The 25,925-nt window shown below is 34.5% G+C and overlaps 1 protein-coding gene across 1 annotated transcript in view; it reads left to right on the top strand.

Annotated features, from left to right (window-relative positions):
* The window catches only part of EYS (eyes shut homolog), a 1,820,808-nt gene that overhangs the window by 348,633 nt on the left and 1,446,250 nt on the right, over positions 1–25,925 (top strand). The gene's annotated exons all lie outside the window — the stretch shown is intronic.

Genomic DNA, 25,925 nt, shown 5'->3' with positions numbered 1-25,925 from the left:
GCTCATGCAACACATTTAACTACCTGAAAATTCTTATAATCTCACATTTTATTTCTCATGGTCCTAGCTTTTTCCTCTTAGTATGTCAGTTGAGTCTATTGTCTTAAGCCAAAACTCTTTAATGGTCAATATTTTATATCTCCATCTTTTAAACCAGGGGTCCCCAACCCCTGGCCGCAGACCCATATTGGTTCTGTTAGGAACTGGGCTGCACAGCAGGAGGTGAGTGGCAGGCGAGCAAGCAAAGCTTCATCTGCTGCTCCCCATTGCTCCCCATAGCTTGCAACACTGCCTGAACCATCCTCCCCCACCCCGTCCGTGAAAAAATTGTCTTCCGCAAAACCGGTCCCTGGTGCCAAAAAGTTGGGGATTGCTGTTTTAAACTATAATGGTACCATTATCTCTACCTTTTTGGTATTTTATACTTCCTGTTGGTAATGTTTATAGTCAACTTTAACATGCTACCTCTTTTTAAAAATTATTCTTCTCTATATTTGAAACATCTATACAAATATTTTCTAGACATTATAGAATGTGGTTTCTTAGTCCTAGCTACCTATCTAAGCACAGAATAATTCTCAATATATGATCTTGGTGACAGTTTCTATTTTATCCAGAAATGTAAATTACCACTAGAATACATCTTTTCAGGAAATTATACACTATTGTATTTATAGGCATTTAATCAGCTCAAAGTATTTATTGTATATTCATAATTTACTGAGACCTGCATCACATCATAATTCATAATTACAGATTATTTAAAGGTGTTTGAATTTGTTGAATGTACCTTTTTTCTCACTTCTAATCAAGTAAATATGTATTTAACTGATACTATCCTTTATTTGAACTAAATGATTTTGATTTCCTATTGAGTCTATCCAACATTTAGATTAAAACTAACATTGTAAATGACTTAGCTGATGGTGTTTAATAAATATGGCTTCTGCTACTAATTGAACATATGAATAAATTCATATCTTTTTTAACCTTCATTATAATTCTGTTACAGATTTTAATTTTAGCTTCTTTATGTTTGTGGGAGTTTTGTCTTTAGCTCTTCCTCCACTTAGATATTCAAAAAGGAGAACTGGACAGAAAAGGTGGAAATAATGTTCCACTATTCCTCAGCTTAAGAGGTGAAAAGGATTTTGATCAAAGCAAAACAAAACATTTTTTGTAATATAAACACCATTTAGCCTAATGGTGTAATATAAAGATGTTTTGAAGACTAAAAGTGAACATGACTTCTTGAGACTGATGTTTATTTCATGAGTTGGCAAAGTTTGTTTTTAACTTTCATTTATAGTATCACTTCTGGTCCAAAACATAAGTCCGTTCTCCACTGGTACCCAGTGTCATTTATCCTCTGCAACCGGAAAACATTCTGGCAGTGAGAGTTTACTAGGCGAGATGAGAGTTTTGTTTCAGCTTGACCAGTTCAAAGCTGACTCAAGTACTTTAAATCTTCATTTATAAGTCATCCTTTCTCATATTAGGGAAACAGAACCTCAGCCAGCTTCATTTTGAAGCACAGAAATCCTTTCTAAGACCCTGAGGTTATAGAAGTGACATCTCTAAAGCTACAAATATCTGTGTGATAACCCTGTTACTCAAAGAAAATGCATTTACTGACTTCAATATATTTCTTTTATTCCTCTGAACAGAGGCAGTTCTATCCAGTTATATATTCCTTACTAGGACATTGGAAAAGGGAAGCATTCTTATATTGTGCCTCTTCTTTACGATCTTTTTCATCCCGTTTTATTTGCATTTTGCAAAGGAATGATGCCTCACAGAGCGAATATGTAGCATGTTTTCAGATGTGACACAGCACTACCTGGGATTGGTGAGAATTCTATTTAAAAGCAGGTATTAAAAACAAAAGCAAAAATATATGCTTGTGTTAACATCACATATGACATAATACAGGAAAAATTTTATTTGAAAAAATTATGACGTATATGACCTGTTGCCTTTTCTTTAATCATTAAAAATAAATTTATTTCTAAATTAAGGAGTATTTTGCAAAATTCTTGGTAAAATATAAGTAAAATACATTAGGTTGCCAATAGATTTAAAATCTTGAGAAAGTAGTGGACTTGTCTGTCTTGTACATGTGTTTATCCTCAGCATCTGGCATTGTGCTAACTGAAGAAATGTTTGCTTGACTGCAGTAAACAGTAGGTGTTAAATAATATTTGATGAATGAATGAATCACTGCTGGATTTTATGCACGATGAATATAAAATATATGAATTTGATTAATTAAAAAGATCACAACTTGTGAAGGTTAGCTCCTTGGATAATCTCACATAATATGGGAATTTTAAGTTAATTACTGTATACATACGTCCTTATCAAATAAATACTGTCTTCAAAGAAACAATTCTGAAATGTATTTTATAGTTAAATGACTAGAAAAGGAAAATATAAAATATGTGTATATTCCTCCAGTTTCTGTCTTTATAATGCAATCAAATTCTGAAACTTCAGAAAGCTCAGTTTCACCAGTTTATTGGTCATGTTTAGTTTAACCATGTTTTGGTTCTTTATAGAAGTTTGCCTTGCATACATAGAAATACTTTATTTTATGAACTGATGCCACAAGTATGTGTGACAGATTGAACACTGTAGCTTTTTCAGAAGTAGAAAACACTTATGGGATTATGTCCTCATAAATTGGAAATATAAAATTTATAGTAAAGAAAGCATTCAAAGAAAACACAGACTATTTTTGTTCTAAGTTTATACCTGCCAATCATCAACCTTGTGAACTTGGATAAGAAAATTTATCTTCTTAGGGAACTGTTTTCTCATCTATTTAAATGTGGGCATAGTATTATTGCCCATTTTATAAAATAGTGAAAAGCATTTATTAATGAAGCAGTTATTTTTGAGCACATGATATGCCTTCATTATGAACTTTTAACAATAACAACAACAATTCTATTACTACTGATGATAGTATTTGAGTGCACTAAACACTTTATATGGTATCTAATTTAACCCAATGTCTTCATTTTTTGCTTGACAACTAATGTTCAGAGAGTTTAGGAAAATTTCAGAAGTCAATAGCTTATAGTTGTCAAAGCCTGGATTTGAACTCAGGTGTCTCTGAGGCTCTTAATCATTATAATACAAGCCCTTCAAGAAGTTTAGAGCCTAGAATGAGAGGTACAATTACATGAAGGTAAATTACAGCATGATCGGCAATTCGCTGACAGAGAAAGAAGAAAAGAGCTGCAGGAACACCAGGGGCAAATGAACATCTCTCTCTAGGGAAGAATTGCAAGGCTTCACTGAAGAGGTTATACGTGAGGTGATAGTGGAAAGATGAATAGGAACTTTCACCCAGGAAAAAAGGAGTAAAAAATAGGTGGTAGGGAGATAAAGGGAGACTGAAGTAGAAAGGGTATTCCTCAGCAGAGGGAATATTCATACATACCCAAAATAATGAAGTGCAAAAATGATTTGACAAAGCTGGATGAGGCAGAAAAATGGGGAATTCAAAGGTAGGTAGAAGTAGATTGTGAAATTCTTTGTATGACACAATTAATAGTTTTAAATCTACCAATTAGGCATTGGATAATCAAAACACATTTGCAAAAAAGAAGAATGGCTAGCTTTCATTCTTGGAAGAGAATAGATTAACAAGAGGTAAGGCAGTAATACCTTTGAGGAAACTAGCTAATGGCTGAAGGGGAGATGTAAAGATTAGGATTAAGGAAGAAATAATGTGATTAGAAGGGTGAGCTAAATGTGGGAAACACTTTAAAATGATGTCAACCAAATATTGTGACCACTGTGGGTGAAGAGGGAGATAAATTAATGATATAAAACTTTCAAATACAGTGACTAGGTAATTATGATGTATTTGACTGAACTGTATTCCCATTTGGGCTTCTTAAGTTTGAGACACTTATAAAACAGATAGATATATTCCATAGGCAATTAAATTTTAATACTTGTGGCTTGAAGTCAGAAGTATGATTAGTATATATAACAAATGAATTCTCTAGAAAGAACCAAGGCTTTCTTTGGGAAAATATATGTTACACTATCGGCAGCAGAAGGAAGTCAATGAAGGAGACAGTGAAGGGACAGAGGAAAGGAGAGTTGAGGAGCAGGTGGCAGAATGAAAGCTGATTCACAGAATATGAAAACATATAACATGTAATATTCCATATATTGAAGGTAGTATCCTCATTATGAAGAAACATTTATTTATCAGATAACAAAGGACAAGATGGTCAGTGAAATGAAAAATAGGATTGATATACTTGGTGTTAGGGGTTGAATTGAGTTCCTACAAAACTTACACATTGAAATCTTAAGCCCCAGCACCTCAGAATGTGACTATTTTGAGGGTCTTTTCAGAGTTAGCCAATTAAAATGAGGTCATTTGGGTGGGCCCCAATCCAGTATTATTGGTGTCCTTTTAAGAAAGGGAACTCTGTGCACAGAGACAAGAGTAGAGGGAATAAATGTGAAGAGACACAGGGAGAAGACAGCTAAATGAAAGTCAAGATCCTTCCCTAAACAGATCCTTCCCTCACAACCCAACAAGAAACCAACTTTGCCTACCCCTCGATTTTGCTTCTATTCTCCATAACTGTGACACAACTAATTTCCATTGTTTAAGCCTCTCAGTTTGTGGTACTTTGTTATGGTGGACTAGGAAATTAATACACTTGGTCTTAAAAGATCTCAAGGTAAACCTAAATTAATATTAAGCTTTGTGTACTTTGAAGAAATTGAATTAACCTCTTCTGTTTATATAATTAGCAATAAATTCCATAAAGGTATTTAAATAATAGGAAAATATATTAACTTTTGTGTTATATGAATATCTTGCTGATTAAAATATAATAACAGGTTACTATAATACTTTTTGAGTAACACAGGTGACATACACTGAGCTTAGCATTTATATAGATTGTCTAATTATTATTTACAATAACATAACAGATTAAGTATTACTGTTTATTCAAGTTACAAGTGAGAAAATTTATGCACAGAGAATTTGAATAAGTGGTCTATTCTTACTTTGCTAGAATGTGTCATACTTAGACAATCCTAGAACTTAGATTTAAGAATCAGAGTTCTTATACACTTCACTGTCAATTATTCATAAAAAGTTAAGTATTCATAAAAAGTTATGCACATGATTTTCCAAGTATATTCATATATCTTGATGTATATTATAATAATAGAGCAGTAATTAATGGTCAATTCAGCCAGAAAGATCATCGCGTATGTGCTTCACTATACAAAGCAAAATGTACAGGCTGAAGATGACTGTATGATACCTCATAATTAAGAAACCATGCCTGGCTGTATTTCAAAAGTTTAATTGTTCAATATCTAATTAAAGAGATTAACAACGATAGGATTCAAAGAAATTACTGAAGCAAAAAAATGGAAGTAAAATTGTTATGATTTTATAAGAAGTGTGTTGTATGATTTTTTTCTGTTTGCCTTTGCATAGTTATATATACTCTGATCATAATATATGTTATAAAATATTTAATTTTCAGGAAATGGTAAATATACAAGCAGTTAATACTTCATTGTACAACAAATAATAAAGTTAGAATAGCTTAAGAAATAAAGCAGGACAGAGATTTGTTCAAGATTGCAGAGTAAAAGGACGTGCGCTCACCTCTTCCTGCAAGAGCACTGAAATGACAACTAGCTGCTGAATGGCCACTGACAGGAAGACACTGGAACCCACCAAGGAGGATACCCCGCATCCAAAGACAAAGGAGATGGCGCAATGAGATGGTATGAGGGGCACAATCACAATAAAATCAAATCCCATACCCACTGGGTGGGTGACCCACAAACTGGAGAACAATTTTACTGCAGTTCTCTCACTGAAGTGAAGGTTCTGAGCCCCATGTTGGGCTTCCCAGCCTGGGGGTCCAGCAACAGAACTGGGAATCCCCAGTGAATCTGGTTTTGAAGCCCAGTGGGATATGATTGCCGGACTTAGAGGGCACATGCAGAGTCTTGTGCACACCAAGATCCAGAGGAAAGAAGCAGTGACCTCACAAGAGTGTGAACCAAACCTACATGCTAGGATTAGAAGGTGTCCTGCAGAGGTGGGGGTGGGGGTGCGGTGTGCGGCTGTGGCTCACCATGGAAACAGGAGAACTAGCAGTGGCAGTTCTGGGAAGTGTCCATTGGCGTGAGCCCTCCCAGAGGCTGCCATTGGCCCCAACATACAGCCTGTAGGTGGGTGGGTGCCTCAGGCTAAACAACTAACAGGGAGGGAACACAGCCTCACCCATCAGCAGACAAGTGGATTAAAGTTTTACTGAGCACAGCACTGCCCACCAGAGCAAGACCCAGTTCTACCCACCACCAGTACCTCCCATCAGGAAGATTGCACAAACCTCTTAGATAGCCTTATTCACCAGAGGGCAGACAGCAGAATCAAGAAGAACTACAGTCCTGCAGCCTGTGGAATGGAAACCACAGTCACAGAAAGTTAGACAAAATGAGAAGGCAGAGGATTATGTTGCAGATGAAGGAAGAAGATAAAACCCCAGAAAAACAACTAAATGAAGTGGAAATAGACAACCTTCCAGAAAAAGAATTCAGAATAATGATAGTGAAGATGATCCAGAATCTCAGAAAAAGAATTGAGGCAAAGATTGAGAAGATGCAAGAAATGTTTAACAAAGACCTAGAAGAACTAAAGAACAGAGATGAAAAGTACAGTAACTGAAATGAAAAATACAGTAGAAGGAATCAATAGCAGAATAACTGAGGCAGAAGAATGGAGAAGGGACCTGGAAGATGGAATGGTGGAAAGCACTGCTGCAGAACAGAATAAAGAAAAAATAATGAAAAGAAATGAAGACAACTTAAGAGACCTCTGGGACAACATTAAATGCACCAACATTTGCATTATAGGGGTCCCAGAAGGAGAAGAGAGAGAGAAAGGACCTGAGAAAATATTTGAAGAGATAATAGCTGAAAACTTCCTTAACATGGGAAAGGAAACAGTCAACCAGGTACAGGAAACACAGAGAGTCCCAGACAGGATAAACCCAAGAAGGAACATGCCAAGACACATAGTAATCAAATTCACAAAAATTAAAGACATGAAAAAAATATTAAAAGCAATGAGGGAAAAATGACAAATAACATACAAGGGAACTCCCATAAGGTTTTCAGCGGATTTCTCAGCAGAAACTCTGCAAGCCAGAAGGGAATGGCACAATATATTTAAAGTGATGAAAGGGAAGAACTTACAACGAAGAATACTCTACCCAGCAAGGCTCTTATTCAGATTTGAAGGAGAAATCAAAAGCTTTACAAAACAAGCAAAAGCTAAGAGAATTCAACCCCAACAGACTGACTGCAACAAACGCTAAAGGAACTCCTCTAGTTTGGAAGGAGATGAGCAACTTTAAAAAAAAAAAAAAAGAATTGTACATATATAGACTGTTATATCAAAACCCCATGGGATCAACAAATCCAAAAACTACAATAGATACACACACACAGAAGAAAAGGCGATCCAGACACAACACTAAAAATGGTCATCAAACCAAAGAGTTGAGAACAAGAGAAAGGGAAGAAAATAGACCTACAAAAACAAACCCAGGAAAATTAAGGAAATAGCAATAGGAATAGACATATCAACAATTACCTTAAATATAAATGGATTAAATGCAGCAACCAAAATACATAGACTGGCTGAGTGGGTACAAAAACAAGACCCATATATATGCTGTCTACAAGAGACCCACCTGAGACCTAGGAACACATACAGACTGAAAGTGAGGGGATGGAAAAAGTTATTCCACGCAAATGGAAATCAAAAGAAAGCTGGAGTAGCAATACTCATATCAGAAAAAATAGACTGTAAAATAAAGACTGTTATGAGACAAAGAAAGACACTACATAATGATCATGGGATCAATCCTAGAAGAAGTTATAACAATTGTAAATATATATGCACCCAAAATAAGGGTACCTCAATATATAAGGCAAATACTAACAGTCATTAAGGAAGAAATTGACACACAGTAATAGTGAAGGACTTTAAAACCCCACTTTCTACAATGGACAGATCATCTAGGCAGAAAATCAATATGGAAACACAAACCCTAAATGACACATTAGACCAGATGGACTTTATTGATATTTATAGAACATTCCATCCAAAAGCAGCAGAATACACATTCTTCTCAAGTGGACATGGAACATTCTCCAGGATTGACCACATACTGGGCCACAAGGTGAGCCTCAGTAAATTTAAGAAAGTTGAAATCACATCGAGCATCACTTCTGATCACACGCTATGAGACTGGATATAAACTACAAGAAAAAAACTATAAAAACACAAATACATGGAGGCTAAACAATATGCTACTAAACAACCAATGGATCACTGAAGAAATCAAAGAGGAAATCAAAAAATACCTAGAGACAAATGAAAATGAAAACACAATGTTCCAAAACCTATGGGATGCAGCAAAAGCAATTCTAAGAGGGAAGTTTATAGCAATACAATCTTACCCCAGGAAATAAGAAAAATCTCAAATAAACAACCTAACTTTACACTTAAAGCAACTAGCAAAAGAAGAACAAACAAAACCTAAAGTTAGTAGAAGGAAAGAAATCATAAAGATCAGAGGAGAAAAAAAATGAAATAAAGACAAAGAAAACAATAGCAAAGATCAATGAAACTAAAAGCTGGTTCTTTGAAAAGATAAACTAAATTGATAAACCTTTAGCCAGACTCATAGGGAAAAAAAGGGAGAGGACTCAAATCAATAAAATTAGAAATGAAAAAGGAGAAATTACAACTAACACCACAGAAATACAAAGGATCATAAGTGACTACTATAGGCAACTGTATGCCAATAAAATGAACAGCCTGGAAGAAATGGACAAATTCTAATAAAACTACCATCTCCCAAGACTGAACCAAGAAGAAATAGAAAATATGAACCAACCAGTTAGAAGCACTGAAATTGAAACTGTGATTAAAAATTTTCCAACAAACAGAAGTCTAGGACCAGATGGCTTCACAGGGAAATTCTATCAAATGTTTAGAGAAAAGCTAACATTTCTCCTCTGAAACTGTTCAAAAAAATTGCAGAGGGAGGAAAACCCCCAAACTCATTCTTTGAGGCCACCATCACCATGATACCTAAACCAGACAAAGATACCACAAATAAAAAATATTATAGGCCTATATCACTGATAAAGATAGACACAAAAATCCTCAACAAAATACTAGCAAACTGAATCCAACAATACCTTAAAAAGATCATGCACCATGATCAAGTGGTATTTATTACAAGGATGAAAGGATTTTTCAATATCCAGAAATCAATCGGTGTGATACTGCACATCAACAAATTGAAGAATAAAAGCTTATGATCATCTCAGTAGATTAATGAAAACATTTGACAAAATTCAGCACCCATTTATGATAAAAAATCTCCAGAAAGTTTGCATAGAGGGAACATGCTTCAACACAGTAAAGGCCATATACAACAAACCTACAGCTAACATCATACTCAATGGTGAAAAGCTGAAAGCCTTTCCTCTAAGATCAGGAAAAAAACAAGCATGCACACTCTTGCCACTTTTATTCAACATAGTTTTGGAACTCCTAGCTATGGCAATCAGAGAAGAAAAAGAAATAAAAGGAATCCAAATTGGAAAAGAAGAAAGGAAACTGTCACAGTTTTCAGATGGCATGGTACTATACATAGAAGATCCTAAAGAGGCTACCAGAAAACTACTAGAGCTCATCGATGAATTTGGCAAAGTTGCAGGTTACAAAATTAATACACAGAAATCTGTTGCATTCCTATACACTAAAGACAAAATATCACAAAGAGAAATTCAAGAAACAGTCTCATTTACCATCTCATCAAAAAGAATAAAATACCTAGGAATAAACCTACCTAAGGAGACAAAAGACCTGTACTCATAATACTATAAGATGCTGATGAAAGAAACTGAAAAAGGCACAGATGGAAAATTATACCATGTTTGTGGATAAGAAGAATCAATATTGTCAAAATGGCTATACTACCCAAGTCAATCTACAGATTCAATTCAATCCCTATTAAATTACCAATGGCGTTTTTCACAGAACTAGAACAAAAAAATCTTAAAATTTGTATAGAGATACAAAAGACCCTGAATAGCCAAAGCAATCTTGAGAAAGAAAAACAGAGCTGGAGGAATCAGGCTCCCTGACTTCAGACTATACTACAAAGCTATAGTCATCAAAACAGTATGGTATTGGGACAAAAACAGAAATATAGTTCAATGGAACAGGATAGAAAACCCAGAAATAAACTCACGCACCTATGGTCACTTAATCTACGACAAAGGAGGCAAGACTACACAATGGTGGAAAGACAGTCTCTTCAACAAATGGTGCTGGGAAAACTGGACAGCTATATGTAAAAAAATAAAATTTGAATACTTTTTAACACCATACACACAAATAAGCTCAAAATGGATCAAAGAACTAAATGTGAGACCGGACACTATAAAGCTCCTAGAGGAAAATGTAGGCAGAACATTCTCTGACATAAATCTCAGCAATGTCTTTTTCAATCTGTCTCCCAGAACAATGGAAATAAAAACAAAAATAAACAAATTGCACCTAATTAGACTCAAAAGCTTTGCACAGAAAAGGAAACCATAAACAAGATGAAAGGCAACCCACAGATTGGGAGAAAATATTTGCAAATGATGTGATTAGTCTTCAAAATTTACACCCTGTGTGCCCTGTGTCTGCTTCCCAATAAAAGAAGAAAGTGAAAAAAAAAAAAAAAAAAAAGGGAGATTAGTCTTAAAATTTACAAATAACTCATGAGGCTTAATATCATCAAAACATACAACTCAATCAAAAAATGGGCAAAAGACCTAAATAGACATTTGTCCAAAGAAGACATACAGATGACCAAAAGGCACATGAAAAGATGTTCAGCATCGCTAATTATTAGAAAATTGAAAATCAAAACTACAATGAGATATCACCTTACACCAGTCAAAATGGCTTTCATCAAAAAATCCACAAACAATAAATGCTGGATAGGATGCGGAGAGAGGGGAACCCTCCTACACTGTTGGTGAGAATGTAAATTGGTACAGCTACTATGGAGAACAGTACTGAGGTTCCTTAAAAACTAAAAATAGAGCTATCATATGACCCTGCAGTCCCACTCCTGAGCATATATCCAAAGTAAAACATATTCCGTATATACGTGTTAGCATACGGTATTTGTTTTTCTCTTTCTGACTTACTTCACTCTGTATGGCAGACTCTAGGAATAAAGATGCAGACCAACTAGAGAATGGACTTGAGAACACGGGGAGGGGGAAGGGTAAGCTGGGACAAAGTGAGAGAGTGCATGCACATATATACACTACCAAATGTAAATCCGATAGCTAGAAGGAAGCAGCCGCATAGCACTGGGAGATCAGCTGGGTGCTTTGTGACCACCCAGAGCGGTGGGATATGGAGGGTGGGAGGGAGGGAGACACAAGAGGGAAGAAATATGGGGATATATGTATATGTATAGCTGGTTCACTTTGTTATAAAGCAGAAACTAACACACCATTGTAAAGCAATTATACTCCAATAAAGATGTTGAAAAAAGAAATACAGAACAGAAAGATGAAAAAAATAATAATAATAATTCCGAAAGCATACATGCACCCCAATGTTCGTTGTAGCACTATTTACAATAGCCAAGGTATGGAAGCAACCTAAATGTCCATCGACAGAGGAGTGGATAAAGAAGATGTGGTACATATATACAATAGAATATTACTCAGCCATTAAAAAGAATGAAATAACTTCATTTGCAGCAACATGGATGGAACTAGGGATGGTCATACCGAGTGAAGTAAGTAAGACAGAGAAAGGGAAATAACATATGATATCTCTTATGTGCACAATCTAAAAAGAAATGATACAAAAATGAACTTATTTACAAAACAGAAATAGACTCACAGACTTAGAGAATTAACTTATGGTTACCGGGGGGAATCATGGTGGGTAGGGATAATTAGGGAGTTTGGATTAATATGTATATACTGCTTTATTCAAAATGGATAACTAACAAGGACCTACTGTATAGCATAGGGAGCTCTGATCAATGTTATGTGGCAGCCTGGATGGGAGGACAGTTTGGGGGAGGATGGATACATATATACATATGGCTGAGTTCCTTTGCTGTGCACCTGAAACTGTCACAAGACTGTTAATTGGCTACACTCCAATGTAAAATAAAAAGTTTAAAAAAAAAAAAAGAAAGCAGGACAGTTATTACTTTCTGGAAATTTCATTATTAGGTCACTTCTACAACTTTGTTTTAACAGTACAAATCTTTGCAATTCTCTTAAATACTACAAATTTTACTTTAAGCCTGACTAGATTGAATATAGTTTTATTAATTTTATTTCTAGAGTTTGCATACTGTATTTAAGAGCAAAATATTATATTCTTTTCTCCTGGTAATTGTATTTTTGTATTCTAATGTGTATGTTCTTATACAAAATAGATCAATCAACGTACAACAAATATAAATGAACTAGTAACCATAATAATGAAATTTCTTACATAAGAATTTGCATTATCTAAACCAAAGGGAAAAATCAGATAAAATGAACTCAAATTGTGAAAATGAACCTTAGTGTTTCAAGAAACTATGAAATTGAGCCCATATTTACTATATGCAATTCAACTGCCCTCAGATTATTTTTTGACCATAACAAAATATATTTTGAATTATCTAACCCTTTTTATTATTAAGTAGTTCTGCTTGATTCATAATGCAAACTAGAGAAATAAAAAAAATTGAATTTTTACTGATCTAGAATATGACAAATGAACTATTATTTAAAAATAATGTTCATTTATTTCTTATATCCTAGAAAATACATGTTTAATCATGTACAGTTTATTTTTAAGGATAAGACATGAGCACAGAATATTGAATATGAAGCAACAATGTTTGTTAACAATAGTGAGATGAATAAATGCTATTGAATACTTACTCTTTGCTAGGTCCTATGCTATGTTTGGTATCTATTAGAGCATTTTATTTTTCTATCTAATTTAGAAGGGTTAATATTACTATCCCCAATTCACAAACCTGTAAACAACAGCAGAGATGTTAAGCTAATCACCAACGTTTGAGATTAGGTAGAAGAAAAGGATCTTGGGGACAACAGCTTCATGTTCTGGATTCATACACTATAATAATTAGGAATTATGATGTACTTTCAGAGACCCTATCAGTTATTCCCATGATTTACCTTTTTACTTCTCATTCATTTCCATTCATTTAGTATGTTTTTACTTAATATTTCTTATTTGAAAGGCCCTCTGCTTTGCACAATGGAGAACATAAAATCAAATCTAATACATTTCTGATCCACAAAGAACCTACTGTGTCTGTGGTGAGCTAAAACATGTGTATGGAATATTACAACATATAGAAGAGTATACACAGAAAACCAAAGATTAAAACCTTTGGGAGTTCAGTTATTAATTCAGCAAATATACACAGCTCATTTACTGGTTCTAGGGATTTAGTGTGAGCTCTGGCTAAACCTCTAATTCACCCAGCTCCCAAAAGTATTGATATGTGTTAGCACTCAGCACACTTCCATGGGTTAGGAAGGGAAGGAAAGACAACAAGAGACACTGGGAAGGAGGAATCATTTAGGTGAGATGCACTGTGAAACCAATGCATGGAAATAATTGGGAACAGTTGATAATTTGAATGCTTCTTATAGGTAAACAAAGATTAGAAATTAAAAGCATATGTTGGATTTGTCAACAATAAAGTCATCAATGACCTAATAAATAGTTTCCAATGAACAATGGTGAAAAGCCAAAATGAAGTTAACGAAGAAGTCAATGGGATGAGTAATTAAAGACAATTGATGTGTCTACTTTCAAGATCTGCAATAATAAAAAGGGAGAAGTATGGTGGCAGTTGAAGTGGGATATGGGACCTAGTGTTTGAAAAGAGTATTTTAGGTTGGGATATTTAAAAGGACATGGACCCTTCACTCTTTTCTAGAAATTATTATTGGATTAAGAAAATAACATACATATCTGTTTCTTTATTTGTGTGTGTGTGTTTTTATGTTCACATACATGTGACAGAAGTTTATAAAACAATAGACTTTAAGCAAGATTTCATAACTCAAGCAAAGCCCCCATTCACAGTTCAGCACTCTGAACTAAATTCCACTGTTGTGAGTTGTTTTCTCAATAGGCTCACACTGTCTCATTGCTCTTTCAGTATCAATGCTGTGTCCATCAGTCCCAAAATAATTCAGTCCTTGGAGTGTCTGTCCAAAGAACTGATTTTTTTAAGCTTTTGAAAAAAATCTCTGACTTTGTTCTTTTTTCATTGCCACATGTTTTTCCTGTTTTCACTTATTTCCATATGTGATCTATGATAAACAAAAAAGGGAAAAAAAAGGAAAAAAAGAGAACAACTGAATTTAAATCAAATGTATACACAGTACAACTTGAAAAACAGATGAAGGTGTTTGTGCCTAAGAAAAAAATGGCAGCTGTAGACCTTCTCCTGTGAGGCTTGAGTATTAAAAAAAAAAAAAAAAAAAAAGCAGAATGGAAGATGTATGGAGTCAGTTGCTCCATAAGATATAGAAAAGCTTAGATCCAGACGTCAGAGGAGAGAGGAATTTCATTCATCTGGAAGGTGAGGCAAGGGAGAGAGGTACAGAACGTTTATTGAAAATACGTAGAAAATTGGTCCTTGAAGAGGGTAGATATGTGTGTTTAGAGCTGGGAAGAAAAGCAGAAGCAAAGGCAGACACACCATAAGAAAAATGAACAAAGTAGTTCAACGTGACTACACCAAAAGTTACACAAAGGGGTGCAGTGAGAAGAGGATCTGGAAAGGCAGATGTAGGATAAACTAATGGAAGGATTTGGATCCCTATTTGAGGAATCTGAACTGTGTCCAGGGAGTATGAAAGAATCAATGAACAAATTTGATCAAAGGAGCAGTAATGTTACTGAACTCAGGCTTGGCCGCTCGCTGCTCAAAATCCAAAAACTGAGAGGCAAATGTTGGTAGAAAGGAAAATTGCTTTAATCAGAAAGCTGGCAATCTGAGGAGAAAGTGGACTCATGTCCCTAGACCAATTCAGAAGATTCTGTTCAAACATGATGGTTCTTAAAGGGGAAATAATCTCAGTTAATCATTAAGGTAGGAGGTCAGACTTTTCATCATTTTTCCACTGTGGGCAGACCTGTTGACTTCTCCTGATCTTCCTTTGGATGCTATCTTGCCTGCATGGTCTGCCTGCAAATTTGCTAAGGAGGAAGGTAGGGGTAGAGAATCAGTCATTCTTTAACTACTTAATTCTTCATTCTTACTGCTTTTAATCCAGGAAAGGAATCAATAGGTTAGGCAAGACATTGTGTGCATTCAGCAAAGCCAAAATCAGGAGTTAGGTTAAATGTTACCTAGTGATCACATTTTTTATTATTAAGGTCTAAGGGGAACAGAAATAGGCAAGCAGGAAAAGGGTAAAAAAGCTTCTTACAGTAAGATGGAGCTATGTTATCCTGTTGGATTTCCCTGGACACATTTTAATTATCTTAGCTGATTCTCTTGCTTTCAGAAAGTGGGATTTTGCACTATTCCATTTTAAGCAACCTGTTCATAATCACACAGAAAGTGATGAATCTTTGTTCTGGCTGGCTTAAAACACAGTGATTTTTCATTTGTATATTCCTTTCAGGTTGGAAAATTGCTGGGACTATGGATGCTATTTGCACTGAAAGAAAATTCAAAGATTAAGTAAAGGGTAAATTTTTAAAAACAATTAGGTTAATAAGAATGTTGAGAAATAGATGTAGATCCTCATTTGAGATCACTCACAGACTCTCTGAGTTGTAAATGTCCTTCTTGTTGAATGTTGTAATTATAGCAAGAAGACCCTGGATGAACTTGAATGCAGCCTCAGCAACAGAGTTATGTCAGAGTCTGGGGATGCCTGGTGTCCCAGGGAATTTCCAGTTTTTCTTGGGTTTATCTTTAGTCTTTGTCATGACTTCCAACTTCACTCACAACTCTGGTAATTAGTTATTTACTACTGTCTCTGTTCATCAGTTGAAAAGTCAAATGACATCTCTTAGGGTAACTTCTCTAATATTAGATTCTAATAGTCTCAGAATCCTAACAATTCAGTAAGGGTAGAACCCCTTTATGCATTATCCTGGGAATGTAGCCTGAGATTTGTGTATCATGACGAGACATTTCCCTGGTCCCATCAACCTACCCTCTTTTTATTCTTCCAGAACGTGTAATTTATTTATTTATATTCCTTCCACTCTTTAGAGTGCTGGGTGCTGTAGTTTTTTATCCTAAAATACTAATTTTAGTTTGAGAAATTTTCTTAAGCTTTCACAACACTCAATGAGATAATTAAAGACATTTATCTACAATAATGTTATGGAAATGCTGACAAATTTAAAGCAGAAAATTTGTATTTAAGTTACAGATGTTAGAAGAGAAGTAAAACCTTTATATATTTCCAGAAGTTTGAAGAATTTGATCCAAATTATGATTTTCCCTATCTATTACATTTATATTAGAGAGGGCATTGGTTTATATAAGAAAAGGACCTAGTATACTGATTATAAGCCAGTTAAGAGGTGTTAAGCTTAAAACTGCATGCTAGACACTAGAATACACTAGAATGAAGGGACTATTTTGACAAAATAGTTTATAGGGCAGATCTTGTTATATTTCAAAATGTGACATTAAAGAAATCTCACTCCCAGTTCTAATCTCCTAGACCAGGAACAAACTCACACTTATGTGGATAATCTGATGAAAGTTGTTTCCCATTCTGAGGGAGAGGAGGTGGATTCTAAGGGCAGCCTTCATCTAATAATTGCAATCATTGCATCTCTAACATCCGAGCACAACTCAATATTGGAATTTATATTCCTATATCTTTAATTCACAGGAAGCTCTCTGCAATAGTCATAACAAATTGGAATGCCTTGCACTGAGAAAGAACTCTTGACCATGACTCAGTCTGAGACATTACAGTCTTCTGAGCAATTCTACAGGAGAAGAACAGCATAGAATAGTTTCACCATTTCCCCTGCTGCTGGGATAGTGTGTTAGTCATTTGGGCTGAACCCTGGATTAACCATAAAATATTGACTGATCTTTACAAATGATGAACCAAGGTATAGAAATATGTTTTTCTTGTACATACTTTTAATTTAAAAACAAAGATATGTTTAATAGTATGTAGTCTTTTATTAAAGAATTCCAATATATATGCATCATTTATATTTGAAGAATATAATACATATCAGCATGTGGTTTTGAGTAATACACACATTTGATAAATTATTTATGAAATAGCCTTATAGTAAATGCCAGGAATAGCAGATCTACTAGCATATATTATACAAATATATGGAAGTATCATTATATTATGAAACAGGTTTTCAATAAAGTCCCCAAAAGAAAGCATAATTAGAGACAAAGCTCAATCACAACAACAAAAAATAGTTTATTTGTTATTTATTATTTGGATTCTGCACCCAACCCCAATGTGTGTGTGGGTTTTCCCCACACACCAACGTGCAATTCTCTGACACCATCTGAATGTCCTAGAATTGTCCATCAAGAAAAGCAGAAGGCTGCAAATAGGACGCAAGTTCATGGGCCCAATGCACAGTGAGGCCAAACAAACTGAAGTTGGAATGGAGTTTGAAGCAAAGAAATGTTTACTGCAGAACCAAGCAAGGAGAAAGACCAAAGGGTGTGTGGCTTTCTTCTGATTGGTTGGTGGTGAGGTAACAGGGCGGTGCTCCAGGAATCTTGTGCTCAACCTGAAGCTGTCATCCTCCACCCGGGTGGGGGCCTTAGTTCCCAGAGAAGAACTCAAAGATATTTTTATGTATATTCCTTGAGGAGGAACCAGGACCCTGTCCCAAAGCTGCACAATTATTTCTTGACTACTCCTCCTTTTTTTTTTTTTTTCTGTATTCCCTCAATTCCAAGATTAGCAACTGTTTGAATCTGCCCTTTGGTATTCAGGAATGTCTAGGAGGCCTATTTCCTACAAACAGGAAATCGCAGGCACTGGAAGGATTTGTACCTGGGAGGGCCCCACATGGTCCTTCTTGGTAACACTTACCTGGGGGTCTTAAGAATTGCAATTCCAGAGGCACAGATTCTAGTGGCAAATCAAATGTGCTCCCAGAGAAGTAAAAACGGAGAAGGTTTATGACAAAAAACAATAAACAAAGACATTCCAGAGAAGTGACATAGGTTGTTTTGCAGAACTAAAAACTTAAATTCTGGGTTAATTCATACTGATTTACCTGATGAAGTTGTTAAAAAACAAACAAACAAACAAAACTAGAAAACAAAACAAAACAAAACAAAACACAGTACATTTGAAGATCTAATTGACTTTTTTCAAGGATTCCTGAATCAGAAATATCTCACGTAGCAGCTAGAAGGGCAGGTGTTCTGAGGAGTGGTACAAAAAGGCAAGGTTTTTATAGGAAGAGGAGTGGGGGGCAAGGAAGCATTAGCAAAAGAAAGGTTTATTTTGTTTGGGTCAGGACATCTTCCTTTTCCAGGGAAGTCCCTGCTAGAGCTTTATCATGCAGATGGCCTCTTCTTCCTCCCTCTGGGGTGAGAGGGGACATGGAGAGTGCCATGTGGCCCATTACCTCAATTATGCTGACCAGAAGATTCCAAACTGGTTGATTAAGATTACATTTCTGGTGAAGGTTGAAGCTGCTACTAAGTTAGGTATTAAATCTAGGTTGGGTGTCATTGAGCTTTAGCACAAAGTGACACTATTTTGGGACTGTGTTTTTTCTCTTTAACAAAGTAATAAATTATAAAATGCTGATTTTTTTCTCATTCTAATTATCTATTAAAAAAGTTTTTTCCCGTCTTTTAAAGGTTTGTGAGTCTAATACTATGGAAATTGAATACATGAATGCAATTCTGTTCCCTGCTTCAATGGAGCTGCCAGAATTTTGTCAACAATTTTGTCTGTTTATGCCCAGAAGGGAAGCTACTCTAAACAATGTGTTTCTATTAAGACAGACAGTATATAAAAATTGGCAGAAATATTAAAATTCTTCACTAGCAGGCTTGAAAGATAGTCTAGTATTTCCCTATCAATATGTTGTTTCTGAAATCTCATCTGCATTTGTTTATCCTTTATCTATTTATCTCTTTACCTCTATCAATCTTCCCAAAGCAAATAAACTACACTCTTGCATACATTTTCTTAAATTGATAAATATTTATGTAATTAATGATCTAATGTGTTACCTTTCCAGAAAACTAAGAATTCACATATTTATCATGGGGGGAAGTCATTTATTTTTTTCAGTTATAACATAATAACACATCAAGGATGGGTACAGAGTAATTTAACAATGAGGAGACAGCTGCCGGAACTTGGAAACTATTTATTACATATATCTTTCATTAGTAAAATAACAAATACTTTTATTCACAGAATGTGGGCAAAATGCAGTGTAGAGTCAAGATTATGTTTATTTTCCAGTTCAGGTACATTTTAAAAGAGTGTCTTAATACATAATTTCCTATTTGAAATTATTCTGAAATTCTGTCCTTGAAGTGGAAATTGGTGATTGTGATTTTGGCTAAGATGGCAGCCTGAGATATATATAACTAAAATGACTTTTATCATACTTTTCCTTCTTAATATTTATCTCATTGTCATGAAATACATGAAACCATTTGGTTTTAGGCATATTGCCAGTAATAGGAAATATTATATGTATTTATGGTTCTGTATTTTTAATATAAAATGAACATGATTCATATAAACTGGTTAATTTATGTAGACTATATTTATAACATCTACCATTAGAGAGGTTGAGATATAAGGCCAAGATGGGTATGACAATCAGGTGAATGGTAGTCTCAAAAAAAGTGATTTTATTATTAACTATGCTTGACTAGGTTAGATCATTTATGTTAGGAAAATAAATCTTGACATTTATATGGATAATTTTGTGGTTTACTTGTCAACCTTTCTGTGAGACATGGGTCTGATTAAACTCTGATTGAGAATGAGAACTGTAATACATTATTAATCAGCTCAGGGTAATTATAAAGTTTTATGACTTAGGGATGAGTGGAAATTGGTTCCATGGTCAGTTTGAGAAATTGTGAGAATACACCTTGCACTGTCAGTGCTGATAGCTTGGCATTAGTCATGGTCCTCCCACGGCCATGGCCTGTGACAGCACTAATGATAGTCATTTTGTAGCGTGACCATGCATTAGAATACATTTAGAGGAGCATAAAATGTTGAATACTGGAGTAAAGATTTTTCAGCAGTTTTTGGCACAAGAAACCTTATATTCCCAGAAGTTTAAGTTTCTTGAAATTGTGACCCATATATAGTAATCTCCAGATTAATAGGAAAATGTTGATTAAAATTAATTAAATTTATTTTTAAAAGCAAGTATCACTTTGGTCAGTAAAACCATACTGGCAAAGCCAAAGAAAACAATGTGAAAGTTTGTTCTTTGAAAATTCTCTTTATGTGATATTTATATCAATGAATTTGTTTTATTCATTTTTTAACTGAACATAGGGTAGGATAAAAGCAAATATAAATCTGATGTTTGTTGAACGATTTTTTTTAAATCACCAAGTAATATTGAGTTTTCAGTTTTAAATAATAAATAATATTTTGTCTGATGAAACAAATATTTATTATAAATTTACAATAAAAATATCAAATGATGACTATAACCTAATGGCTAAAGGCATTGGATATGAGGCTTGGAGGAGTCCAGTCTCTGACATGTCCCAGTTGTTGCCTTAGATTATTTATTTATCCTCACTAAGACTGCTTTTGTTACCTTTGAAGTAGAAATGATAGTGATTTTCCTAAAAGGATTGTTCTAAGGAGTCACTGAGATATAGATCATGGTCTTTTTGGTACCTGATACACAATAAGCACATAAAGTATCCCTATTATTATCATTTCAACCCAGTAATGTCACTTAATAAATATGCATTGACCATTTAAAGTAGTGCTTTATGATGAAGCAAACATTGAAATTACTACATTACACTTTGCTATTAAAATGGAAGCATTTAAGGATCATAATTGTGAGACCAGCTTGAGAACAGACTATGGTTTCAGTTAAAAGCGTTTCTACCTGTTTTGACTCTAATGCAGTCAGTGTTTTTGTTTGCCCTTTAATCCATGATTAGATATTTGTAAATGTAGATGAAAGACCTATGTTATTTACAAAATTCAAATAAAATCATAGACACTAAGGTATCAGTGAATATAAAAAATTTCAAACGATGTAAAAGTTGATATTTTATGAACTATCAGAGCATATCACCGTTCATCCTGAGATGGCATATTTCATTTCAGTCAACTAGTTAAAAGTTTAGTGACTTAATGTTTTTTCTTTCTTTATATTTTAAAATCAATAAACCACAACAACTCCACCATTGCCCATTTTGGTAAAAATAATTTCTTGAGACTTTTTTTTTGTGACTTACAGACCCAAGCAAAAATCAGTTCTTCACTCTCTCAAAATTACCTCTGATGCAGCCCACAGATTCTTTGTCCATAATAAGCCCCAGTCTCCTGAGGTAATGCCAAATTACCCTGTCTACTTAACAGCCAAGTCCTAGGAATGAGCAGATGCAAACTATTATATATATAAAATGAATAAACAACAAAGTCCTTCTGCATAGCACAGGGAACTATATTTAATATTCTATGACAAACCATAATGGAAAAGAATATGAAAATGAATGTGTGTGTGTGTATATATATATATGTATGTGTATATATATATATATATATATATATATATATATATATATACACACACACATACATATATAACTGAATCACTGTGCTGTACAGCAGAAATTAATACATTGTAAATCAGTTATACTTCAAAAAAATAAATTTTAAAAAATAGCCAATTTCTAGAAGCTGTTCTTTCAACCATAAAAAAGAAGTTGTAAAAGTTATGTACTTTTGGGCTTCCCTGGTGGCGCAGTGGTTGAGAGTCTGCCTGCTAATGCAGGGGACACGGGTTTGAGCCCTGGTCTGGGAAGATCCGACATGCCGCGGAGCGACTAGGCCCGTGAGCCACAACTACTGAGCCTGCGCGTCTAGAGCCTGTGCTCCACAACAAGAGAGGCCACGATAGTGAGAGGCCCCGCGCACCGCGATGAAGAGTGGCCCCCGCTTGCTGCAACTAGAGGAAGCCCTAGCACAGAAACGAAGACCCAACATAGCAATCAATCAATCAATCAATCAAATAAATAAATCTTAAAAAAAAAAAAAAAGTTATGTACTTTTGAGTAAATTTATAGGGAGTTATCCATAAGACTGTTATCCATAAGACTGTAATTGAATAGGAAACCATTATTGATGAAATAAGTATTCAATTAAAACTTCACATTAAGAATGACCTTGGCTAAACTCCAGCAGAACCATCAGTGAGGTGACCTCACAACCATCTTGGAAGAAATGTGGATAATGCAGTGACAGTTGGGGAACAGTTGGGTTACAGACAAGTGGGTCTCCACTGCTGTGTTCTCACATCCCCCCTTTGATTCTTTAGTTGTTCCAGTTTCAAAAACTCCTTTTCTTCTTGTCATTCCACCTTAATCATAAGAATAAAAGTAGACCAATATACGGTGACAAAAACAAGTCTAAGACATCTGTCCCTTCCTCTTTTCTCTGTTATCATCCCAATTATGCCTTTCTATCCCCATCAAAATAACACTAATATTTCAGAATTTTTGTTGGGGAACAGTGTGAGGGAAGAGATGAGTTGAATAAAAAGACAAGAGAACAATATAAGTAAATTTAAAGTAAATTATTGTAAAATATACTCTTAGCAATATATTTAAATTAAATTCTCTGTAGATTTCTATTCCCACTCAGTGCTGTCCAACAGAAATATAATTTGAGTTACATATACAATTCTGATTTTTTCAGAGCTACATTAAAATTTACTTTTAAAAAAGTAAATAATTGAAGTTAATATTGTTTTATTTAACCCAGTATATCCAAAACATTATTTTTATACATAATCAGTATTATAATATTATTAAAATTATCTTCACTTTTTTCTACTTAGCCTTTGAAATTGAATATGTATTTTGAATTTACAGGGCATCTTAATTTAAATGCTGCTTTTTCATTGGAATTGCTTGATTTGTATTCACTTTTTGTAAAATTTAAATTTGAAAGTATAGATTTATATACATCAAGCTGTCAAAAAATATTAAATTTTTTTTGAATAACTAAAATTGATCAGTTACTTGATTTAAATTAATTTAAATTAAATAAAATAAAAAATTCCTTTCTTGCACTAGCCACATTTCTAGTGCTCAGTAACCACATGTGGCTAACGGCTACCATATTGAACATCACTTCCATGAACATTTCTATTAAATAAAGTGCATTTCTCATAAGAAACCAAATCCCTTGATTTCAGATCAATATAACACACTACTTTCTGACCACTCTAATATATGAAATTCACTGATTTTCTTTGCAATTAGTTTTTACTTACAAGGGCAAAAATTACCAACACTTGTCTCTTCATTTATAATTTTTACAAATTACCCTGCTTTACATGTGTTACACAAACAACATGATTATCACTTTGGGTTTTTAACCAGTCCACCCTTGGAACTTTATTCATATACATATAAATATCCTCAGTGGCTGAGGTCAAGTATCAGATATTAGTCACACTCCCTGGACCTCCAATTTGCTTTCAAGGTGTCATTATAAACCTTTTTTTTTTTTTCTTTTCTCTTGGCAATCTTGCTTTGTTTCTGCATCTCCTATCTTGCTGTTGTGTTCTATAACTTTTTCAACAACTGAGTTGTGGGGAAACTATCTTAAATTAAGAAAGATGGTCTAACAAATAAACCTTTATTCAATATATATTCTAATATTTCTATCCTGTTGCTGTGCTCATTTTTAGAACTTGTTTACCATAAATGATGAAATAACATTATGGGATAAAATTTCAAGTTTAACTGCAAACATCAAATTGCATGATGACAAATAAATAGGTGGGACTGCCAGAATACAAGGCTGTTTAGATTCCAAAAATTAAATTAAGGCATCCTCTTATAGTAACATACTGCACAAAACATTCGCTGGGCTGCACAAAGTAGAAAAGAGAAAATCAATTATGGTTCAATAATGCCACTTTCCCAATCAGTTAGAAATTAACAAAAGTGCCTTGTTTACAGGAAGTCTGATGGCATAATATTCTGACAGTTTTTCATCTGTGAATATTAAGCATTTCTTGTTTAATTATAAGGGAAAGTACAACAATTGGAATTGTCTGAGGGAGAAACTTACTTATTTTTTTCAGGAAATATTAAAATTATCTCAAAGCATTTTAAAAATTATTTTGAGGTTGTTCTTTTGTAAATATAGAATTACCCATTTTAAAACGTTCTGTAAACACTTTAAATTTAAGATGAAATTAAGGAAATAAAAATAATTGCCATGATTGTTGTGACCTTCAGAAAAATGTGTTTATAAGAAATTGTTATCTCTGTGACATTAATCTAGAAAAGAATACAGCCTCATCTAAGAGAAAGATTTTATTCAACAAGCCTCTTCCCTAATAGAATGTCAGTGCTATTTTTTATTTTAATTTAATTTTTAGTTTAAGAAGTAATTAAGAAAGTTAAGTCGTAATTCTGTTTGAAATTTTCAAAAAAGATTTTTCTGTTATACCCTTAACTATCAATTTAATTGATGACTTTTTCTTGGGTTTATATTAGCTACTTTTACATTTTTCTCTCCTTATACCATGTGTTTTATTATAAATCTAGAACATTTTCTTCTGTGTGTGGTTATCTTAGCTGGTTAAATCAGAGTACTAATGCAACCAATAACGTTGATTTGATATTTTATTTCCACTTGGTCTCTCTTTCTTTAACAGTGACAGACCGAAACTTTAACTGAAGCAGCTAACTTGGAAATGCACCCTGTGACTAACAGTGTGGACCTTAGTGAAAATGGCATTTTGCAGAGCTATGACCACACAGGGTTGACTGTTATAGTTTTCAGTCATCAGTAGGTTTGTTCACACCCAGACCCAGGGCTAACGGATCCTGGTGTTTAGTGGTACCTGGGATGCTCCAAAGGAGCAGTGAGATTCTACTCCATGCTTGGCATCATTTACATTAATCGATGGGTATGGGTGACCCGTACCCTCCCTGATCATTGTGGTTTCACCTCTCCATCTACCCCAGTTTAGTGCGGATTACACTACTCTTCTTCTTTCTAAGGCTCTTGTTTCCTGACTCCTGTTCCCAGTTTAATTTACCACCTGGTTTGGAGCTGAGCCCCAAACAGCAGTCTGAATATCTGGGAAGTGTATCTTGGATGGGGAAACCTGTTTCTGGTAGTTAGTTTCAATGCACATCTGTTTATTCAGATGTGGCCAACAGCTGTCTCTCCTCTGTACCCGCCCACTGATTCCCAGGCCCCTGTTTCCAGAAGTGCCCAGCACACATTTTAGCCAGACCACCCTCAGTGGGAGAATACAGGTAGATTGGCAATTCACTCTAACAGTGAAGAGGGTAAATCTCACAAGCTTTGGATTCAGACAAACTAAAATTGAACCACAAATGCATTGCTTTCCAGGTATGTAAACTTGAGCAGGTAAGCTAGTTCTCTGAGTCTCAATTTCCCATCTCCAAAATAGCTATTCACAAAAAGAGAATATCTATGAAGCAATTAGAGTAATATGTCACACATTGTAAAGATTCAGTTAATGGTAGATAATATTGTTATTACGACCTTCTGTAAAAAAAATC

Source organism: Eschrichtius robustus, chromosome 9, assembly GCF_028021215.1.
Source record: "Eschrichtius robustus isolate mEscRob2 chromosome 9, mEscRob2.pri, whole genome shotgun sequence".
NCBI lineage: Eukaryota > Metazoa > Chordata > Mammalia > Artiodactyla > Eschrichtiidae > Eschrichtius > Eschrichtius robustus.
The sequence above is the reverse complement of the archived record's forward strand: the minus strand, read 5'-3'. Positions and strand labels throughout refer to the sequence as shown.